Source organism: Erpetoichthys calabaricus, chromosome 11 (genome assembly GCF_900747795.2).
Source record: "Erpetoichthys calabaricus chromosome 11, fErpCal1.3, whole genome shotgun sequence".
Lineage (NCBI taxonomy): Eukaryota > Metazoa > Chordata > Cladistia > Polypteriformes > Polypteridae > Erpetoichthys > Erpetoichthys calabaricus.
Window position 1 is genome coordinate 34,058,522 of NC_041404.2, and position 24,947 is coordinate 34,083,468.

Below are 24,947 nucleotides of genomic sequence, written 5' to 3' on the forward strand. Positions count from 1 at the left end.
AATGTAACATACATACTTCAATGCATTTCATCATGAAAGTGATATCAAGTATAAATATGAGGATTCTAAATGTGCAGAGAGTTGGAATATCATACATTTAATGTGCTCAGTGTGGCGATCTATTGCTGTTTGCCACTGCTGTCAGTACCGGAGGAAGCCCCAGAAATAAAGACGGCACAGAAGACGGTATGTGAGACTTTTAAAATGTATCGTGTCATTATAATCGGGAAAATGCAACACTTGAATATAAAAGCACCACGAATGCATCTGTATGTCGGCATTTTGCTTCACCACTTCGAACCATTCATCAAACATCGAAGCGTGCACACCGATCCTGTAGGATTCGCAAAGCGGCTTTCTGTCACATGTAGATAGTAAACAGAGACTCTGACGTCACATTCCAACTTTTAGCAAACTGCGCCCCCCTGACTTTTTGCTGGTACTGCAACTTGCGCACGCGTCGTGTTAATTTCTGGGGACCTGCTCAGAGGACGCATCAAATGAACGCTGGAAACGTGTGGCAGCCATGATGTGGGCGCGTACGTGTTCTGAGCATGAAGTACAAATGAGCCCTAAGACACACACACTCCAAATGAGAGTAAAGTCGAATAACGAGCACATTTACAGAATTTAACAATGAATGATCCACAGCCATACTTTCAGAGGAACTACCCTCCTACTGTTACACCCGCAGGAAGCCCCATGGGAAGTAAAGTCCCAGTGTTCCCAATCACCTCCTTGAGTTGAGTGCTGTGCCACACCCTGTGATCCCCCTAATCTTCTGCGAGGCTCCTTTTCTGATGCATTGGGAGTCTCTGCCTGAGTCGTCTCCTGTGAATGTTCCAGGGATTCATGGAATGGAGAGGTCAGTGAACCGGTGTGACATTTCACTGTCAATCACCCCTCCAGCCCACCTATTTTCAGGGTAATATGATGGTTACTACAATACAGTTTGCATTCATGACCACCTGTGTGTTAATACTGTGATATTGTTTGCGATTCGCGTATGCAGGCTCTTCCACATTTGGTGCAATGATCTTTATGTGTGTCTCATCGATCATACCAAAAACCCCAGAAAACTGCATGAATGCAGCTTGCTTGAACATAACCTCACGTTGAAAGGTGGATTAATGTATAAATCTGCATGTAATTTCACATGTCGTTCAAAGATTGGTCCAAAATTCAAGAAATGGTTGGTTGTGACATATCCCAATCTTTGCTATTGCAAAGCTACATTTCTCTGTGGCCAAAAAACATAACATTACCAACACTTTTATTTCAGGTGACAGCGCTTGGCTTCTCCATGTAGAGGGATTGATCACGTAACGTAAATGATTCGTTACTAATATTATTCCATCTCTAACTGATAACTTTTTATGAGTTCTTTGCTGTCTTGCATTTCCAAAACATTCCCCTTTCCTGCGATGTGAGTGCATCTCTCTGCCTGAACACCATCTTCTTCCTCTTAATGAATTACAACATCTCACAAGCTCTCCTAAATCCTGGTAAAGTTAAGGAGTATTTTCCAAAATTAGTAATATTGATAAATGCTATTACTACTACTCCTAAGGACAGAACCAACTTTAGCGTCACTCTGAGATTCTTGAGCCACTTAGGACTGTTTCCCTTCTCTGAGATACTTGAAAAATGTGGACACATTGCTCAGTGAAAACAATAAACAGGCTTCATCTCAGGCAACCCTACTGCAAACGCAACAAGCAGTTTCACCCTACAAAGGCCCAATTGTGAAACAGACTTTTAAAGTTTAAAAAACATACTTTAGTGTTTAAAATCCACACGATTCACTAAATGCCCCTCAAGGAAGAGGAAAACATCACATCTTGGCTTAGAAGGACAAACAAAAATGTGTGAAATTACAAAAAAAATCAAAAAGGGTTTGCCAGGAGAAAAGCAACTCATAGCAAGCAAATCCAATCCACAATCCAATCCTTAGTCAAAAACAGAGTGAAAATATTGAAAAAGATAAAATCAATTACAACACTCTAAAGAATTTCACTCTGCTAACTCACAATGCTGATCTGGAGAATCAGACTCTCTGCCTCACTTAAATAAGCAGAGGGTGGTCCCCTAGGTGATCACCATGGTGGCCCCACAGAAGAATGTATTACCACTACAATAAACATAATATATATTGTACATAACAATCATTTAAAAAATATTGAAAACATTACACTCAAGGGGACTAAACATGTTAGAAATAACTTATGTTTTAGCCCAGTCTCCTTCCCTGGCTTATATCTAAATTTCTTTTTTTATGTCTTTTGCTCATTCTTTACTCTATTAGTACTATCATTTATATTAATATTGTTAATTATTTTTTTGTCTAATTATGTATTCAAAATCAATTGTCCACAAGAAGGCTACGGTCATTCCTACAACTGTTGGAGTTTAGACTATATTTTGTGAAAGTTACTTATATTTCTAGAGGAACTGACTACTGCAATAAAGTGTTCACTGGCTGCTTGAATTGTTCTTTTTACAGCTTTCAGTTAATTAAAAATACTTAATGGGCAGCTCTAGTCAGGGTATGCTATACTACATTAGAATTACATAAGAACATAAGAAATTTGACAAATAAGAGGAGACCAATCAATCCAGTTTGTTTAGCTAATAGTTAAGCTGTCCCAATATCTCATCCAGAATTTTCCTAAAGGTTGTCAAGGTTTCTGCTTCAACTAAATGTCTTGGTAGTTTGTTCCTTTGTCCCACAACTCTTTGTGTAAAGAAGTGCTTCCTGGCTTCAGCTTTAAATGCACTTCTCTATAATTTCCATTGATGTCCTCGAGTATGTGAGTCACCCTTAAGCCAAAGGAATGTGCCTGGACCGACTTTATTAGTGCCTTCAAGGATTTTAAATACCTGAATTAGGTCCCCCATTTAGGCTGTTCTGAGTACCAAATGGGGGCCGAACTCACAGTTAGGCCAATGAACATAATAAAGTGGTTACTCAGTGAAGATAAAATGTTCTGTAACTGCCATGTAATGCTGGTTGGAACACTTTGTGCTGGCAGAAGGCAACAGGGTCATGAACTCATGAAACAGGCTATTTGTCATAGCACTGGCAGAAACAAAATGGCACTGAAAGATTAAACCTAACAAGTTAGATCAAAAGATGACATGAACTGGCAGTTTACTAAATCTGGGTCATAGGGTTCAGGCTCCTGCTTTGCTGTTGGTGTAATTCTATTAGGTAACTGTCAATGAATTGACAGCACCTGTTACATTGACAAAGGGTCTCTGTACGGCCTCTCCCATTACAGGTGCACTGCAACAAGCATCTTTGGCCCAACTAATGGAACAACAGCAGGGCGCACACCTATATCACAATACAATTCAGCATTTCATATTAAAGGACAATGCTTACCATACAATTTAATTTTTACTGCTGCAAAGTCACTGACTGTGGCTATGCCTGACTGTAGTTGAGGTTGGTTGGTCAAGCCCAATGCTAGTTGTTCTTTGTGTGGCCTATTTGAAGCACATCATCCCCGGCCTGCCTTGCATGGCTTGTTTGAGCAGTAAAGTGTAGGGTTTAGCGGGACTGTCTCCATGTGCAGAGGAGGGATGCTGGGTAAATTGAGAGAAGGATGCTAAGGATAGAGCTGCCAGGGAATAGGAAAAGAGGAAGGCCTAAGCGAAGGTTTATGGATGTGGTGAGAGAGGACATGCAGGTGATGAGTGTGACAGAGCAAGATGCAGAGGACAGAGAGATATGAAAAAAGATGATCCGCTGTGGCGACTCCTAACGGGAGCAACCGAGAGAAGAAGGCTCTGTTGTTCTGCATAGATTTATTGTACATTGTGTCTTCACTGTTGGATTAAATATGTTACGTTCCTCTCTATGTACCGCAGATTAAGTAGTAACAAGGACAGCCCCTGAATATATATCGGTGATCCATTGCGTCACTGGCTCTGTAAGTGTTAGTTAGCCGCAATGATAGGAGCTCGGTAGAGACAGAGACAATGATAAAGTACTTGAAATATTGAGGACTCGGAATATAATTTTATCTCAGGGATGCACAGTGGCTAGCACTGCTGCCTCACAGCTCAGGTCACATTTTGGTCACAGTAGTCTGCCCTGTATAGTTGGCAGACGTTTCCCTAGCCTTCTGGGAAACTTTAAAGACCATTGCAAAATTATAATCCATTCATATTTAGTTCAGTTCCTCCTTCCTCATTTTCGACAAATTTGAGGCCAAGTGAATTCAATGGGGTTCACTTGTCACAAATTGTGAGCAACTGCACAGTTGTGTTAAAACAGACAGGAAGATGATTGTGTTTTTGAGAAACTGCATTGATAGTCAGTATCTAAAAGTTCAGAAAGATTGTCATCAAAAACTAGAGGGTTAAACTGTAAACAAAGTCAAAACAAGAATTGCCAGGAGTTGTTAACAAAAGAACAAGATTATCATCAGAGCAAGGATACTAAAACATCTCTGCATAAGGGGAACTGTCTCAGGCACTGGCTGATGAACACATTGTTTAATGCTTTTTTTCAGCCACTCCTCTTCTCTTAAAATTACAAATTACAAAACACAGAGGCATAATCAAGATTGGCTGGATGCAATTTCATTTTCTTGCCTTTGAAGGAAGAGAAAAAAATATTCACTGAGGAAAAAGGTCACTTCCAGTTTATTTCACTCAGTTAATGATATATTTATTCCTCTTTTTCTGAAGTGTTTCCTTCAGGCAGCATTTGATTCAGATGTAAATATAACAAGTACGATTAGCACCTGGGTTCTGTTTGCTGAGCAAGAAAAAACCAAACAAAATACCAAGATAAAGTGAGATCAACATGTCGGAGAAAGTTGCAAGCCAGTGAAGGTATGTGATGAGATCCAGACAGACAGATGTTAGGATATATGAAGAAAAAAAAAAGGTGATTTGAAGGGAAATTACAGTATGAGGAGGGATAATTAGGGGCAAACAGTATAATGAGAATGAACCTCTCTGGGTTAGCACAGCACATTTCACATCAGCAGCACTGAATGATTATTACAGATTATGGTTAATCAATCTTGCAATCTGACATTTCAACGACTGAAGAAAAAATAAAGACCAAAATGAAAATGCCTTCCATTATACAGAACAATTTCAAAAACAAAAACTGTGGTAAAAGATTCAATCTACAAAACACTGAAATGCAACATTTTAAGATTAATGTGCAAATTAATAGGGAGGCACAGTAGTCTACACTGCTCTCTTGACAGGCTTAGATCCTGGATCAGTTCTCAGTTGCTGATGTTTCAATGTGGAACTGCCGTGATTTCTCCACATATGTGTAGTTTGTTTGGTATCCCATTGTTGGCTGAATCCCACCAAGACAGATACTGCCTCTTCATAGACAGCGTGTCCTAGTGGTCAACACATTTGTCTAAACTAGAATGACACTCTTTCTGTGACCTAACCTGAGTGAGTCACTTAATCTGCATGGGCTTTTAACATCAACACCATTGTCAAATTCATGCCATACTCAACTGGATATGCCGGGTGTCACTGTATCCCTGGCTCTTTCAATACGACTTCAGAGATCATCCAGTGTTTGTTGGGAGTGGTGGCACCTAAACAGAATCCTTAACATACCTCCAAAAACAGAAAGTCACACAACATGGGATCTAGGGCCTCATGTATATACGTGCGTATGCACAAAAATGTTGTGTACTCCCGTTTCTATGCTCAAATTACTATGTATAAAACCTAAACTTGCCATAAAGCCATGCACATTTTCACGGTAGCTCAAACCCTGGCATACTTAAGTTCTTTGCAAACTAGTGGCACCAAGCGTCAAAGCAGTGCTAATGTTCCAGTGTGGTTTCCCTTTCTTTTTTAGATCCACATCCCTGATGCGGCTTTATAATACACTGAAATTAACCGCATATTGTTTATTAGTTTAAGGCATCTGATTGTAATAAACCTGTAACAATATAATGGTCCACAGAATGGCCAAACTATTCCAAATACCATAGCTGCTTTAGCGTTGTTACTCTCACTGCACCTTCTTCTTTCAGCTGCTTCCATTAGGGGTTGCCACAGTGGATCATCTTTTTCCATATTACTCTCACTGCACCACTCGGAGTATTTATATCACTGTATCTGGGTGTGGAATCACAGCTCTACAGCAGCTGATCGGAAAGAGAATTATCAGTATACAGCATCAAGCACACACTGCCTCAGCCATGCTGCCTACTTGAACTGCTCTCATCCGACAAATGCTTCAGAGCCTTTACTGTACGGACCTCGTGGTTCAGAAACAGTTTCATCCTAAGAACTATAAACGCAATTAATCAGTCCATCAAGTGCTCCTTGCATAACTGTTTATACTTATAAGTACAATTACCTCACTGTAAACTTGCGATACAGTTATAATATTGCACAACCTCAGCCACTTTATAAAGCGTGTATTTACATATGATGACAATATAATTTTTAAGATGAAATGCAGCAAAATATATTTATTATATTATACAGATAAAACATTAACTTCATTTAAATAATCTATATTGTTAAGAATTAGGCGGCACGGTGCCGCAGTGGGTAGCGCTGCTGCCTTGCAATTAGGAGACTTGGGTTCGCTTCCTCCCTGCGTGGAGTTTGCATGTTCTCCCCGTGCCTGTGTGGGTTTCCAGTGGGTGCTCCGGTTTCCACCCACAGGCCAAAGACATGCAGGTTAGGTGCATTGGCGATTCTAAATTGTCCCTAGTGTGTGCTTGGTGTGTGTGTGTGTGTGTGTGTGTGTGTGTGTGCCCTGCGATGGGCTGGCACCCTGCCTGGGGTTTGTTTCCTGCCTTGCACCCTGTGTTGGCTGGGATTGGCTCCAGCAGACCCCCGTGACCCTGTAGTTAGGATATAGCGGGTTGGATAATGGATGGATGGATGGATGTTAATAATTAAACATGTGAGGACACGGTGTCATAGCACTAGCAAGGAGCTGGTATTCTGTTCACGCTGTATTCTTGCTGGGGCTAGCGCAACACTGGAAGATATTTCAATGTTCCTTAAAAGTTTTGAAGAATCAGCATTCTCAGCTTACAGATGGCTTAACGTTTATTACAGAGCTGATTGTGTGGCGATTGGGTATTTGGAGAAAGAAAAGGAAAGACAGGAATTGAAGGTTAGTATATTTGAAAGAGACAGAACTGCTGCAATAAATTATTTCATCGAACGTCATGCACGGCGCAGCAAGCATCTTGCGTGATGCAGGAACAATCTCTGCACCACCATGTTCCCATGTTTAATACATGCTTTTAATTCCTATCATCATGAAAATGATAGGAAGTATACATCTCAGTATTTTAATTATTCAGAGAGCTGTAACATCACAAATGTAATGGATTCTGTGTCCTGTCGGAGGAACAGACAGCCTGTTTAAGAAGCACATAGTGATTCACAAAAATAGAGCACATAGAAGAACACATACAAAACAAAGCATTTAATGTGCTACTTTAGTTACGATGGGATTTGAGAAACTAGTAAATTAAATGACTTTATAATGTTCTACTTTAATGACAAAAATGACAAAATAAACTACGTGAATAAAGTGAAAATTTCGAGATTAAAGTTGACATTTCGAGCTTTTTTCTCACTGTGTCTCTATTTTTTTTCTTATCTCTGTACCCTAATAAGCTTTCATATGATGCTCAGATGGTGGGCTACGACTCACCTTTTCACAGCAACTGATATCTGACAACTTCTTTTTTATTTTGGGCACTGTGTGTCTTTGTGAACTTTGTGCACTTTGTGCTTTCAAGTTCCCCTGACACTCTATGTCACTCGATCTTTTTCCTTTTGTTGATTATCTCACTGTTTATATCAACAAATAGTATGTTTTTCCTTGCCTCCACTTGGTATTCGCTGAAATTCTTCTTTTTCCCCCCGTGCTTTTGCCATTGCCTTTTCAAAGAACGCAGAGCTTAAGGGCTATTTATATTGATTTGCATAATCAAAGAGGCGTAATTCTGGGAGGAGTTTTGGGAGTGGCAGCAGACGTGTGCACGTGTGTTACTTTTCACACTGACAGGGATTTATGGAGCGGAAGAACATGGAAGTTGGCAAATGCACAGATTTATGCATCTAGATTTTTTTGTGTGTATGAACATTTCGGCTTTTGTCTGTACGCCATGTTTTAGTGTGAATTCTATGCACAGCGTTATGCATGAGGCAACTGGTGATCTTTGGGGAAAGAAGTGGAGTGCCAAATCGTGGGCTCCTTCACAGCCAATCCAACGATAAGGAGGCTTGTTGTTGAGAAATGTGCAGACTGAAGCGAGCCATCTTCTGGTGACAGTCAGAAACTCTTTGACCCCTCTTTCAATTGGTATGTGATAGGTTCCTAGGAGCCTCATGGTTGTAAAAATACAGAACTTTGAAATCAGATTAATCTTTTTGAATCACCCTGTGTGTATATATATCATGAGTCCTGAATGAGGCACATTACCTGCATTGTGAGGGAGTGTCAGTTACAGCACTACAGCCATGTGGCGAAGTTCAATAAGGGTTATTTGGCTCACAGGATCTTCATTATTGAGGACCTAAGTGGCTGGACCAAGCCAAGGGGACATCCGTGTAATACCTGGCTATGGCAGATAGAGGGTCATTTCCAGAGGATGAGACTGGACAACCTGAATCCTGCGCTGTTTCGTTATGTGGTGGGTGCGGCAGCGTGCTGTACCAGTGCATGCTCTCCAACCTGATCTGACCTATATCTCTCTATTATATAAAAAAAACTTGGGATGAGACAAGACCTGTGCAGGGAGACAAGACGTGACCTTCTCAGAATGACACTTTCATGTCCCGTGAGACGCGACTTTGTGACAAGAGATTTAACCACGTCGGGGCCAGAAAAAGACAAAGAGTACATGACAAAGTAGAACATCGTAAAGAATTCAAAAACATTGGCACGATACACATGCAGAGCAGGTTAGAGATAATGGAAGTAGGAAAATTCTAAAGTCTCAAAAAAAATGATAGTAAAGATCGCATTAGCGCAAACAAATGGAAAATATTACTCGGTGAAATAACGGAACAGCGAAAAGAGATCGAACAGTGTTTGAGGATGTCTGGGGGAGAAGAGAGACATGGCAGTGAGACAAAAGGGAAGCTGCTCTACAGGCTTTTAAACGTTCGAAGCGCCGCACGACATGCAGATCACGCAGCACGGCAGCAGCAGCAATCCAGCAGCTGATCAAGCAAAGAGGAGGTAAAAAAAACTGTATTTGTTCCCCATTGTATCACCATTTAAGAGGGGATTCAGAGAAGCGACCACGTCTCCTTGGGGTGCGTTCAGCCCCCCTGTTCACAATGGCACGTAGCGCTGGTGGTGGTGGGGGGAGCAAAGCAATATATATATTGCCACGCATGGGTCACAGATTTGCACAGAAACACAGGAGGTTGTAAAGACAGGAACTTTATTCAAACACTGCAAATGAACATTTGTCTCTTTTTTTCAAAAGTTTAAACGTGCTCCATGACAAGACATGGATGACAGTTCCATCTCACAATTAAAAGAATGCAAACATATTTTCCTCTTCAAAGGAGTGTGCGTCAGGAGCAGAGAATGTCAGAGAAAGAGAGAGAGAGAGAAAGAGAGAGAGAGAGAGAGAGAGAGAGAGAGAGAGAGAGAGAGAGAGAGAGAGAGAGAGAGAGAGAGAGAGAGAGAGAGAGAAAATCAATCAAACAAAAACCAATAGGTGCTGTTCGGGCTTTTAAGTATGCGAAGTACCGCACAGGAAGCATATCACGCGACGGAGCAGCCGCAAGTAAGCCCAGCAAGTAAGGGAGCAATATGAAGGTAGTCTTTCAGCGTTTTTTAGAGGAGCGTCCGTATCCTCTAGGGGTGCGATCAGCCCCCCTGCTCACAATATATACTGTATATATAAACATTGGCTGAACTATTGGTTGTTTGGTTTGCTGAAGTTAATTATAAATTGCATTTGCTAAACACACTTTTTTTAAAAATAAAATACTATAAGTTAGTTCTACTTGTCTAAGATGGGATATAGACCTGATGAAATACACATGTCTCTTCTATATGCCATTTGGTATGGGACACGTAAAAGCAGTGCTAATGTATTTGATGTGCCATTTTTTAGGAATTACAATTGCAATACATTTTATTACTAAACATGTTTCTCATGCGAAATCTTTTGGAATGACAATGACCTAGCAACCAGACAGACAGACACTTACTCATTTATTAAGATGGACAATATTCAAAAACATTTTATATTGTCTCTTTTAGCATAACTACAGACAGTTGTCTAAAATTTGTTGCTAAAGAACAACATGAGTGCACTGTTTAATATCATAGGGCCGCAAACATTCGGATAGCTAGCAATCATTGGACATAAGGCAGGAACACCACCTGGACTGGGCACCAACACATCACAGAGGAACACACACACGCTCAGAGGCCAATTCAGGAACACCATTTTACCTGATCTACAAATCTTTGGACTATGGGAGGAAATCAGAGCACCCTGTGGAAACCCATGAGTACACTGGGAGAACATGCAAACTTCACGCAGGGAAAGCCTGGGAACCACTGCACCACTATGCCATGCACTTTCTTCCATTTTCTCTAAAGCTGGAGCAGTAAAGAGGTCAAGTGACTCACAGGCACTGAATGCAATGTGGGGAAAAAACCTGAAGCCTTGTGGATTTTCCAGGACATGCTTTAACTTGAATGTATTAAAAGAAAAGCCATCCATTCATCCACTTCCAATCCCAGTTAATTGAATTCAATGTTGTACAACTAGGCACAATTACAAGGGGAGACAGAAGATGCTTTTCTTGTATAGATTGACTAATTTATTTTTTGCTCTGCCAAAAGGAGGAGGAATCTGTTAAACTCACAGAGCCAAAATTTGCTTTGCCCCTGCACAATGTCAGGACAATAAATTCTGTTTGGCTTTGCTGTGGAGCAGGTGTATCACATTAGGATACCACCAGAAAAGGAGCAGGTGAGACTGCTATATGCCAAATCTGTCTCCTTGATGATCTCATAGTATTAACTTCAGGCTGCCCAGAAATCCTCTTTTTAAAGTAAATAAATAAAACAGCTTCAGTATTTTAATTATCACTTTCTGATATAAAATACATTGGCCTGAGAAGTATCATCTTCCCTACTCTTGCTTGCCAAAAATAAAAATTTGTTCAGTCACAACACTTAGATCTCTATTTATCTTCCATGTTATTAAGGAGGAACACTGAATTCTTTGTGAAAATGGTCTTAAAAATGCCTATTCTGCAGTTATGTACCACAGTAATCAAATTTGTGCTTTCATCCAAGACTATTATTTTTACAGGTTTGCTCAAAGGAAACACCACAGTAATCATTGCTAATCTTTGGCTGCAGCTTCCCCAAGTGCTTCATTGCCCTGCAATTGCCAAGCACACTTTGAATTACTTTCCATTTCTCCTTAGATGCATATTTGAATCACATTTTCAGGAACAACTGCATTTAATAATAAATTGTCCTCATCTCATCACATTGGATAAAAAAAATAATGTAGAGCTGAAACGACTACTCCTGCTTGGTAATTCTGGCTGAGAAAGTGCATTTAATTTGAATATTCAGCAGTTTCTCCTGTTTTATGTACAGTATTAGCATGGGTAGGAGAGTGGTAAAGTTGATAGCCCTGTGAGCCTGGGTTTGAACTTAATGTAGAGCTTGCTGATTTTTCCATGGCTGCATAGGATTTTCTTCCCACATATCCTAACGTGTAGTTTGGGTTGATTAGCAATTCCAAAATGGCCCAAAATGAGTCTGAATCAGTCCTTTTCCTGCTTTGAAAACCAGTGCTGCAAGGATAGGCTCTGTCCCTCAAGACTGTAATCTGGGCTAAGTAAGTTTGAGATTTTTACATTAAATCTCTGAAATTAATGACATTAATGATTATTAGTATTAGAAAATTAGTGGCAGTTTAAAGACTCCACATTTAGACGGTGGGGGTGCCTCATTACTTTCCTTAAACCCTACTAATGTAGGTCAGGTTGGATCCCACTCCTGGATATTATTATTTTAGGCATCAAAAGCTAAATAAATTCCTGAATAACACAAAGAAGGAATGAGGCGTACAAAATCTTAACTGTTATGATTCAGCCAAGGTTATTGCTCAGGCTTAAGTTTATTTTTGGTATATTTATGTTATTTCCTTTTATTTCAGTTTCTATGTTTCATTATTTGTAAGTCATATTTGTAAATATTCCTTTGTTCAGTTTGTTTCTTCAAGCAAAAGGTGTTTTTATGCTTTCTTTTTCCTTGGTAGACATCATAGATTAGTTAAAGTAGTTTTGAACTTTAAAGCTAGATTTCCCCATTTCTGTCCATGGTAGGCTGCAGGATCAGGCAGTAAGCTGGCGGGATTGTGGTAAGGTTTGTTGCTCTGGTGCTTATTTGAAAGGCTCACATTTTACAATGTGTTCCTGACTCCATTGCATAACATTAACAAGTTAGAAAATATATGCACGGTTCAACATTCAGGTGTGTTCAGGGACAAAGTTTCCTTTGAAAGTTGACGCATTTTACATTTTTTAGTCAAAAAGTTACTCATCACATTTTGTTTATTAATATTTCTTGTAACAATAAGTTAAATCATATAATACATGTATAATCAAAATCATGTGTTAGTAGACTACGTTAAATGCTTTTCAAAAGCAGCTTACAATGTCATGTACTTAAAAAAACGTAGCCTAAATAGACTTGTGGAGGCTCAACTGCTTTTATAGAAGAGTCCAATTCACATGATTTAAAAATTACATTGAATGATGTGTTATTGTTAATGGTGGAGGGTCTGTGACTAACTGTAGTTCAAATTTATTAAACATAACATTTTAAAAGAAGTACCTGTTAGAGAGTTAATATCTCTATTTAGGCTTCTGACTAGGATGGGGAGCAGGTCGGAGCCCTGCCCTTCATGAACTAGGTAGCATCCCATCAATTATGGTGGTAGGTCAAATTTAAAAACACACCGCATATCATTCCATATTTGCTTTTAACCTCGCAGTAATTTAACAGGATTTTTCAATAAAATCTAATTCTCGTTATGTTTATTATTTAATTGCTAATATCTTTAAGTACAGTTAAAGAAGAAAACATACATACACTGGAACACAGAAATCCAGCAAAAGCACACAAGTCAGACCGCTAAGCAAGTGAATCTGAAAAACTGAATCATGAAGACACAGTGTGCACTAACTTTGAAAGACCAGTTTGCTCTGCTGCATCTTTCAGAAAGTCTATCAATGCAAACACCTCTGTTGTCAACTCCTTTGTATAAAAACGGCTTCTCCGCAAAACCTCCTGAGTGAACTTTTTCCACCATGCTCCCTCACGCAGTAATAAATGGAAGCTGCAAGTGCCTGCACAAATCCATCTTGACAGGTCAGCTGGGAGCTAACCGTCAGATGATTTAGGCATTAAGTACAAGTAAAACTTACTCAATTCTCTCTAACCTTAAAGGAGTCCGCCAAAAAAACTAAATAAATAAACTAAATAGAACGAGGGCAAACCTCAGGTAACAACACAGTATGTCTCCCTTAATGAAGATGCATGTTGAAAGGGCTCAGCACAGCTGGAGTGTTATCATTAAAGGCAAATGAAATGCGACCCACGCATCGACTCATCATTTGCCCCATATATAGTAACTGGAGCTAGTCATCTTACTGGGGACATTTGGCACAGGCTATTAAGAGAATGAAAGGAAATATAAAAAGGGCCACAATATGATAATAAATATGCACATATTGGAATTAATTTGCTACGGAAACACCAGATAAGCCTGATACACAACAAGCAAATGAACATAAAAGTAAAATAAGTAAAATAAATTAAAAGTTTTGACATATATTTTAGAAAAAAAAATGGAAAAATCAAATAAAACACACAACTCTACAGTACTGGCAGCAGCAGGTTGAGTGTATGTTCTCCACCAGGGATGCTAAAAAATGAAGCCATCGTGACTTTGTTCAGCCATGCATACTGTAAATTCATTTTGCTTAAAGACACCCATTATGTAAAGCAAACTTGCTCCATACAAACGAGTTCAATTGACCAGAAAGAGTAAAGCCTGTGCAGCAGTGAAGGGTCTTGCAGATACAGATTTATTACAGGAGACACCCTGAATTGTACTTTTACATAAAACTCTTCCATCACAGATTTTCTTTTTTAATTAAAACTATGTCCCATCCAGAGCTGGTTTCAGACTTGAATTTAATTCTGTTGGGGTAGGCAGCAGCTCTCCATCCTGAAGACTGAAAACATGCGCCATCTTTATATATAATACGCTACCGTGGCTGTCCGTTTGTCTGTCCAGGATTTTAAATCACTTGTAGCTCGCAAACCGTTTGAACTGTTGACCTGAAATTTGGTACACATATACTACGTGACGTCTGCTAGCCGCTTTCAGGGTGATGATTGACCTCCAAGGTTATTCCTCTTTTTATTTTTATTTGATTTTATTGTAGAATCAACTCTCGGCAGCAGCCAGCAGGGTGGCCGTGCGGCGCATGCATATGGGCACCATTCTCATTCCTTACCTCTTCATATCTTAAATCATTCTTGAGGCAGAATGAAGTCTTAAGTGCCAGCTTAAGTGAAAAATTAAAAAAAAACGTACTAAGTAATTGCAACACTAACACTGATTTAATCAGTTTTAATGCAAAAAGATGCAGACGAAAGAAGAGAAGAAGTGGGCCGCTAGTGTGGAGAAAAGAAGAGCTGCTCATGAAGCAGCAAGCACATCAACCTCTGAGCAAATGTGTACCCAGCTGGCAGCTACGCCTCCAAGACCTGTGGCCTGGATAAATAACTGAGATGAATCTTTTATCAAGCTGTACCTCTAACAAATAAACTTTTCCCCACAATCGACGGTGTAAACATAAGCACAAAAGAAAAGCAGATATGTAAAAATAAGTGAATATATTAAAACAGAACACAACAAAACACTATTGCACATACCCCATGTAGAATATACTGTATATGTATATCCCTCCACCAGAGCAATACCGTGACAACACTATATATATATATATATATATATATATATATATATATATATATATATATATATACACACACAATGACAAACCCTCCCTTGCCCCAGTAACATATAACGAACACAAAACACAGATAGCAATGAATGAACACGGAAAATGGCAATGATATTGAACTTGAGTCCGAGTGTACAACTGTCCTGAATGTGGATGACTTGTCAACAGATAAGAGATGTGTTGGTATTTCCTGGAATAAATGGAGCAACCTCACAATGAATCCTCAGCTTGTGGTGGATGATATAATCTGACCCTGGGGTCTCTGGTAATGAGGGTATTGAAGTCAGTCCAGCGGAATGAAAACAAACTGGATACAAAGCGCAAAGTGGAAAACAGCAGGTAAACTTGGTTCGTACTTGTAAAGTGAAATCTCCGTCTCTCTCATATCTCCCTCCCTGTTCTCTCCCGATTGTTTATATAATACTGCTGGATGTAATTGACTGATCGTTAACAGGTGTTTTCCAATTTGGGGCTGCAGTCTCTTTCCATCATCCGTCCCCCTTGTATTTAAGGGGACGACATTTACTGACGCACACAAACAGCAAACGGGACGATGGAAACAAAATACACTCAGTACAAGCATTGAACAACACTATTACTATGTAGCCCCGCTACAAACGAATGCTAAACGTACAGAGAAAGCGGATGAAAACTAGGAATACTCAAGTCAAGTGTATTCACTGCACATTATTGTGCACTGCGCTGTTACTGGTTTGTAAATATTACAGAAAAATATCTTTCAACGGTAGATGAACACACACATTTTATATATTAACTAGTCATTTAGCCCGTTACAATAAACGGGCGCTAGAACAGTAGTGCATAAACATTAGTAGGAACAGTCTATATTAAATGGCAAGGGACTTTGACCTCATTCTTTTTGTCGGTCGTATTTTTCTTTCTTTCAGCCTTTCTTTTGTTGATGTTTACTTGCTGAGCTGACCGTTCTTCGTGGGCTGCCACCGTGTATTGTGTGTCTTTAATTTTCTGTGACAGTAATACTGTCTTGTACAGCTCTATTCAATAAGGGCGCGCACAAAAAGGCGAGCTTCAAAAGGGTGACCTCAATTGAGCGCGGTGAATAAAGGCGTTCGTAGATAATTTAGTTCAAATGGCTCTGGAATATGTGAAGAGCAACAAAGGTGCAGATCTTTATTTACGCGCGCCTTTATTCGCTGCGCCCAATTGAGGTCGCCCTTTTGAGGCTCGCCTTTTTGTGCACGCCCTTATTGAAGGATACCGTCTTGTACGTCCGCTGGCTTGTACGTCCGTAATATACCTTTAATTTTCTCTGGCGGTAATACAGGCGTGCGCGTCGGTAATATGCCTTTAATCTCCTGACAGTAACACTGGCTTGTATGTGGCTGTAATATGCGTCACTGTATTATGTACCTTTAATTTCCTCTTGCAGTAATACTGGGTTGTATTTCCGTAAAACGCCTCTAACTTTCTCTGACAGTAATATCACGCATCGCACTGTGCCCTGCGCATGCGCACTTTATCAGAAGACACCCACACACGGACACCTGGACGCACAAAAGGATTATATATATATAGATAGATATATTGCAAAACAACACAGTGCCTATAAAAAGTATTTACCCCCTCGGAAGTCTTCACATTTTATTGTTATACAACATTAAATCACAGTAGATTTGACGTTTTTGACACTGATTAGCAGAAAAACATTATTGAATTTCAAAGTGAAAATAGATGTCTGCAAACTGGTCTAAATTAATTACAAATATGAAACACAAAATAACTGTATTCATCCCTTTAATATAACACACCTAAATCATCACTGGTGCATCCAGTAAGTTTTAGAAGTCACAGAATTTGTTTAATGGACATCACATGTCTGGGGTTTCAGTTGATTATAGTCTAAATGTTCCTTATCTGGATGGTCCAATTTGTAGTGAGTCAGTATATTGGCCTCACAATAAAGACAAAAGTATGCTCTAAGCATCGCCATGAAAAGGTGATGGAAAAGCACAAGTCAGAGAATGGATGCAAGAAAATATCTGTGTTACTGAATATCCCTTGGTGTCCAGTTTAATCAGTCATTAATAAATTGAAAGAGCAGCTGGAAATCTGCAGGCCGTCCACCAAAATTAAATGATCATGCAAGAAGAAGACTAGTGAGGGAGGCCGCCAAGAAACCGACGAGAACCCTGAATGAGCCACAAGCTACAAAGGATGAGACTGGAGAGCCTGAAAAGATCTGCTCCAGGTGCATCACCGGTCCCACCTTTATGGAAGAGTGGCAAACAGATTCAACATACATGACATCTCAGCAAAGTTTGCCAGAAGGTACATGGGGGATTCTAAAGTTAGTTAGAAGAAGGTTCTATGTTCCGATGAGACCAAAATTGAGCTTTTAAACTAAACACTAAGTTTAAACAATGCACATTATCAAAAAACACGCAAAACCGTGAAGCATGGCGGTAGAAGCATCATGCTATGGGGATGCTCCTCTGTAACAGGCCCTGGAAGGCTTGTGAGAATAACATGAATGCAGCAAAATACATGGACATCCTGATGGAAAATCAGATGCAGTCTGCCTGAAATCTGCACCTTGGGAGAAGATCTTTTTTCCAGCAAGATGACACCCCCAAAGCAGAAACCCAAAGCTGCACATGAAAAACAATGTGAATATCCTGAAGTGGTTGAGTCCAGATGTCAATCTATTTGATAATTTGCGGCTGGGCTTGATAACGGCTGTTCACTCACAATCCATATGCTATCTGACACAGCTCGAGTTTTGCCAGGAAAAATGGCAGCATCCAGATGTGTAACGCTATCAGAAAGAGACCTGTGCCCACAGATTCAAGGTGGTGATGGATGCCTAAGACCGATTTGAATTTAGTTGTGTTTTATTTCTAATTATTTCAATATCAAAAAGCCAATTTAAATCCACTATAATTGAATGTTTTCAATATATACTGTATAAAGTGTTAAAGTTTGTGTCTGCCTGTCACGCGATTACATGCAAACCACTGGGGATAGAACCTTGATCTTGGTCTTAATTGAAAGTATATGACTTGCTACACAATAGTGAAGTAAACAATCTGGCTAGTGGCAAAATCCACTAAGTTATAGGGGTTTGTGTCCTTTTTATGGCAAACTGCTTGAGAGAGTGACATTGCAGTAAAGAAAACAGTGTCGACATATGCTGAGCATTAAACTCATTGCTGACGCCACTCATAAGAAGAAGAAGAAGAAAGCAGTGCAATCTGCTGAGCATCAAGTCAAGGGATACAAAATACGTGTGACAAAGAGAAACACGTGTACAAACTGACTTGTGCTCCTCTCCTCATATCAAACTGTGATAGTGTGATATTTCCTGAGCATCAAGCCAAACACAGGAGGTTCTTGAGTGATGAACAACAAGGAAAGGTAGCAAGAATAAAGAGTCCTTGGGCAGCTGGCTAATGCTATGGCTCATCGACATACCAGACACACTGTACGACACAGAATGCAAGAACAACAACAATGGAGAAATGTAGGCCAAAAACCAACGTCCACCCAAATGCAAACATTGCTTGTACATCATTACATCAATATTTTGTTGAAGAGCACTACGTTCGAAAGTTACATCTGTGATGTGTTCACTGTAGGACGGTATAATTTCATACTGAAAACAAATTACATTTTTGGCTTAAATGGAAATGTTCAGCTTGCTCTATATGAACCACCTTTATCTGAGGACTAGAGGTGTGTTTCCTAGTATAATAATAAAATGTAAAACTTCCAAGTGACGTGAATACTTTTCTAGGTGCTGCAGGTAACACAACGATGATCATGGAAGTCTGGGTATGAACCTTCAATATTTAGCACAAGAGAAGAAGCAACCTCAGAGTAGCTGGTGGATCTGAGAGCCATCTCTGTGCATATGATGATTTAAAACAATTACTTGGTGATGCTCACATTCACGTATCCATTATGTGCACATTGCACATTTCTTTGGTAGCTGCCTCTATGTGTATTATTAGTCTACATTACAAGAAAACCTTAATCCTGAAAAAGAAAAGAAAAGTTTTCGTATGGTGATTTTCAAAACTCTGGTATTTCCTTCTTTTTTTTGTCAAGTTAAGCTCTACACTTAATTGTAAACAATGCAACACCGTAAGTCGACATTCGCTTTCTGCTTTATCCACAGAAAACAATTAGATAACACCAAAGTATATTTCTTTTAAACATAATTAATACTTGTACTGTAATAGTATCACAAAATGAGTTTCTGTCAGCAGCACCTCCAGCTTAAATTATATTTCTCATACTTGAGTGCATGTTACAATCTCAAGATGTCCATCTACTGCGGATTCCAGTCCAATGTTTGAAACTGAATGTGTGTTTGTGTGATTGTTTGTAGAATAGATAGATAGATAGATAGATAGATAGATAGATAGATAGATAGATAGATAGATAGATAGATAGATAGATAGATAGATAGATAGATAGATAGATAGATAGATAGATAGATAGATAGATAGATAGATAGATAGATACTTTATTAATCCGAAGGGGAAATTCACACATTGTAATGTCAGTCCGCACCATTAAACCCAACTCTGCCAAATTTTGCGCAGATTCCCCATTTCCACAGGCTACGTATCTACGTATGTTTCATTTCCAAATTTCATTTGGTGCCATCAGCCCAGTGATCACCAGGTACCCATGCTTGTGTTTGTCCAGAACGCAAATCTACACCATTGAACTCATCTATGTTTTATTTTTGCCCAGATCTCCCATTTGGACAGGGGTAGACCACATACTATATTTCGTTCAAAACATCCCCTGGGGGTACTTTATTAAGTTGCCAGGTGTGCACTATATTAGGGAAGTGACCCTTGAAGGTATTTTTGGAACTTGGTATACAAACTTGTTCCCCCGCGTGGGCTTAGTCACTGAAATTTTGATTTGTAATTAATAAAACAATAGTAGGAGGCCAAGCTTTTAGCCCCCAGGCTGGGAAATGATCTGCCTGAATATCTAATGTCTCAGCTTTTAAATCCAGGATGACAAAAACATCACTTTAGTTGAGGATCCCCTGATTCGTTCATAATTTAAGCCAGTTTGTAATTTATTTGCAGGTAAACACAAGCAAGGCAACCATTATGAACTGTTACTGGCCCTTCTCTTTTCCTTGTCTCTTCTTGGTATCCTGTTTTGGCACTTGGTGCCAACTGCTATACTGCCAACTGCTACTCCTACCCCATGGGAAAGACGCCAAGCATACTGTGTGAGCCTTGGAATCCTAGGATGAAAGGATTTAATCTTCTTACTAGACCGCCAGGCACATGCTTATAATATTTAAAAGTGCAAAGTTAGGGAGTGGGTGGCCAGGCAGCCTGGGGCAACAGAGCAATCAATCGAGAGGCACCTGCAGGTTTATTGTCTCTAAGAATGCTGACTTGACTTTTGGTTTTCCTCTCCTCTACTGCCAACTGGACATTTTTTAATATTAATGTTCATGAATTTATACTGTCATGTCTTGCTTGTGCTAGTCGAATTTAAATTACTCTTGAGTGGGTGGTCTACCTAATTTGTGTGCTTATGTACAGTATGGAAATGATGTATAGTTTAATTATTTCTGCTCCTGCATTATAGCTGGAAACATGTGCAAGCACTATTCCTATGAACTGAATTAACTTGAACCTTCTCTTTCCTGAAACATGTAAATAAGATGAGCTGATTGGAACCCCAAATCTTTGGAGCATTCTGGAACTGAAACAGGTGCACATTTATTCACGGTAACATATTCCCCCAATGACCTTGCATTGGCAAAGGTTGGTTTAGTGCATGAACAAATTAATCAATTAATCACTGAAGGATTTAATAAATTAAGTAATTACGTTCATTCTTAAATTCTGTGTGTGGTAAACATAATGAGATAAATTAATTACATTTATTACCAGCTGTCTGTCCAGAATATTTTCTGGTGTTTCATTACTGCTATAAGACCATCTGTCTTCTGTCTTCTAACTTCCTAATCCAGTTAGGGGTTTTGGGGGTGGGGACCATGCTGGCTGCATTTGGTGCCACATAGAAGCCAACCCTGGATTGGGGCATGTGAGGTGTCACTATGTGGCATATGCCATCTTGTATATTTAGAACATCATCAAATGGTATTCAGACCCTTTCACTTATTTCACATTTTGTTAGTACAATCATTTGAATTAATTGTTTCCCTCATCAAGCAACACTCAATATTCCAGAATGACAAAACAAAATAATAGAAATATCTGCAAATTTATTAAAACTAAAAAACTGTAATATCACACTGACACAAGTATTCAGGGCATTTCCTCAGCACCTTTGCCAGTGATTCCAGCCTGGAGTCTTCTTGAGTTTGTCACAAGAAGCTTCACAATTGCAGATTTTCTGCCAGTCTTCAGTGCAGATCCTCACACGCTCTGTGAATTTGGGTGTCAAAGCATAATGTGAGCTACCACAGCTATACTGACGACACACAACTGTATTTATCAATAGCGCCTGATGACCTCGGTTCTCTTTGTTCACTGACCCAATATCTTACTTGTGTTCCTGAGTGGATGAGTAGTAATTTTGTCAAACTAAATAAGGAGAAAACAGAAATCTTAGTGATTGGCAAAAATAGATATAATGAGGATATTAGAAATAAACTTGATCCATTAGGCTTAAAAGTCAAGACAGAGGGAAAGAATTTAAAGGGCAATTATTGACTCTGACTAAATTTTAAATCACATATTAATCAGATTACCAGGACAGCATTTTTTCACTTAAGAAATATAGCAAAAGTTAGATCCCTTATAACTCTGCAAGATGTTGAAAAATTAGTTCACACTTTTCTATTTAGTAAACTAGATTACTGCAACGCAGTCCTCTCAGGACCACCCAAAAAAAGACATCAGTCGCTTACAATGAGTGCAGAATGCATAAGCCAGAACCTTAACTAGGAAAAGAAAATCTGAGCACATCTTTCCAGTGGTTACCTGTGCCATTTAGAATTGACTTTAAAATACTGCTTATGGTTTACAAGGCCTTAAATAATCTCATTGCATCCTATATCTCGGAATGCCTCTCACCTTACACTCCAAATCGTAACCTTAGACCTTCAAATGAGTGTCTGCTTATTATTCCATGAGCTAAACTTAAAAGAAGTGGTGAGGCCTTCTGCTGTTATGTACCTAAAATCTGGAATGGCTTACTGATAGAAATTCACCAGGCTAATACATCCATCCATCCATCCATTTTCCAACCCGCTGAATCTGAACACAGGGTCACGGGGGTCTGCTGGAGCCAATCCCAGCCAACACAGGGCACAAGGCAGGAACCAATCCTGGGCAGGGTGCCAACCCACCGCAGGACTCACACAAACACACCCACACACCAAGCACACACTAGGGCCAATTTAGAATCGCCAATCCACCTAACCTGCATGTCTTTGGACTGTGGGAGGAAACCGGAGCGCCAGGAGGAAACCCACGCAGACACGGGGAGAACATGCAAACTCCACGCAGGGAGGACCCAGGAAGCGAACCCAGGTCTCCTAACTGCGAGGCAGCAGCGCTACCACTGCGCCAACGTGCTGCCCTAGGCTAATACAGTTGAGCACTTTAAAAAACTGCTAAAAACCTATTAGTTGAACATGGCTTTCTCATAGCTTCATTTTAGTGTAGCCCCTATATTCCGTATATGCATTTAAGTATCATTTTTATCATGGCTCTGCAATCCATCCTAACCCCTACTTTCTCTGCTGTTCTTTTTCTGGCTTTTGGTGGCGATGGGCGCCACCACCCCTTGACCAAGGCACCGTACACTCACTACATTGATGGATTGAAGGCCAGATGACCACATGACCATCATCATCTAATTCTTACACATGAAGCCTGAAAACCATGAGGACTGATTGAGATCATTTATGTTAGGTAGAATGCCCAGTGAGGGCTTGGAGGTCTCTTGGCCTTGGAACCCCTGCAGATTTTGTTTTATTTTTTGTTTTTCTCTGTCCTGTTGGCCATCAGACCATACTTTATTCTTTGTTACTTAGTATGCCTAATCTTATTTTTATATTTTGCTTTTTTCTGTCTCCATCTTGTAAAGCACTTTGAGCTACATCATTTGTATGAAAACGTGCCATAAAACTAAATGTGGTTGTTGTTGGTTCTGGGCTCTGTCTAGGCCACTCAAGGACGTTCGCAGACTTGACCCTAAGCCACTGCAGTGTTGTCTTTGTGTTGTGCTGAGGGTCATTGTCATGCTGAAAGGTTAAACTTCTCCACAGTCTTTCCCTCAACCCTGTCTAGTCTCCCAGTCATTGCCACTGAAAAACAACCACACAGCATGATGCTGCCGCCACCATGCTTCACCATTTAAGTGGTACTGCACAGGTGATGAGCAGTGCTTGGATTCCTCCAGAAATGACACTTAGACCCGAGGCCTAACAATTCAAACTTGGTTTCATGAGATCAAAGAATATATTTCTTTTAATAGCCGGAGAATCTTTTAGCTGTCTTTTTTGCAAACTCCAGGTGGGCTTTCATGTCTTCTATTGGCCACTCTGCCAAAAACAGCAGAGTGTTGTGGTGATGGTAGTCCTTCTGGAAGTTTCTCCCAACTCCACACAGGTTTTCTGTGGCCCCACTGGGTTCTTGGTCACCTCTTTTACTAAGGCTCTTCTCCCTGGATTGCTCATTTTCTCCAGGTTTCCAGCCTGTGATTGTTTCCAATCCTTTTCCATTTAAGAATAATTGAGGCCACTATGCTCTTGGGAACCTTCAAAACTACAGACGTGTTTTGGTAGCCTTCCCCAAAAATTTGTGATTTGACACAATCCAGTCTCTAAGCTCTTGACTGGTCTGTGGTCTGGTGCACATTGTCAACTGCAAGACCCCCTGTAGACAGGCATCTTTCTTTACTACTCCTGTCCAATCAATTTAATTGGACCCCAAACACACAGTACAAACATCTCAATGAAGAGCAACAGAATGGGGTGCATCTGAGCTAAAACTGATGTGAGATAGCAGTTGGGTTTGAATACTTGTGTCCATGTGATATTTCAGTTTTTTTTTATTTTTAATAAATTTGCAGAAATGTCTAAAATCCTGTTTTCACTTTGTCATTCTGGGAAAAAAATAATTAAAATGATTGAAGCATAAGGCTGCAACATAACAAAATGTGTAAAAGGTGAAGGGGTCTGAATACTCTTTGAAGCCCATAAACTGTTTTATCAGGGTCTTCAAATAGCTGAAATGATTTGCACTCTGTTTGAAATTTAGGACGGAAGTGCTAAAGAACATTCACAGAGAACTGCATTATGGAATTGACAGAAGAATACAGCTACAAGGCAGGTGGCTGGCAGATACAATTAAATAAAAGGAAAAGGAAACTCTGCCTGTGAGTTCAATTTGAATAAGATCTCTCTTGTAAGAGGCACAACCTTTTAGTCAGGAGCTTTAGCATCATATTGCATTGAGCCTGGTTGATTTTGTACTTAACAAAAGTTTGTCCAGCAGGTGGCAAGCTCAAAGAATAAAGTACAGCAGCAGGTCAAGCTCACATTGTGCTCAGCAAGTTAAAACCAGTTCTTCACAGTGGGCTCTGACATTTTACTAAAACGCTGTAAAAAAAAATAAAAAAAACTAATTGAAATGAGCTCACAGGTGAGACCTGTTATTGAGGAGTAAAAACAAAACGAATTTACACGAGGAGGCTGCAAATTAACTGTTTGTGACCCTTATATCCTCAGAAAGTACAGAAACACTGGATGCCTACAGAAGAACTTTTAGAAGATGTGAGGAAATCAAGCACACTTAACTCAATAAAACAGCATGTTGTGTTGAGGAGATGGGAAGAAGATACATTTGAATGGTCTGGCAAGCACAATGAGACTGGAG

At 39.7% G+C, this 24,947-nt stretch overlaps 1 protein-coding gene across 2 annotated transcripts in view; it reads right to left on the reverse strand.

Annotated features, from left to right (window-relative positions):
* sgcd (sarcoglycan, delta (dystrophin-associated glycoprotein)) overlaps positions 1 to 24,947 on the reverse strand; it is a 904,731-nt gene that overhangs the window by 67,756 nt on the left and 812,028 nt on the right. The gene's annotated exons all lie outside the window — the stretch shown is intronic.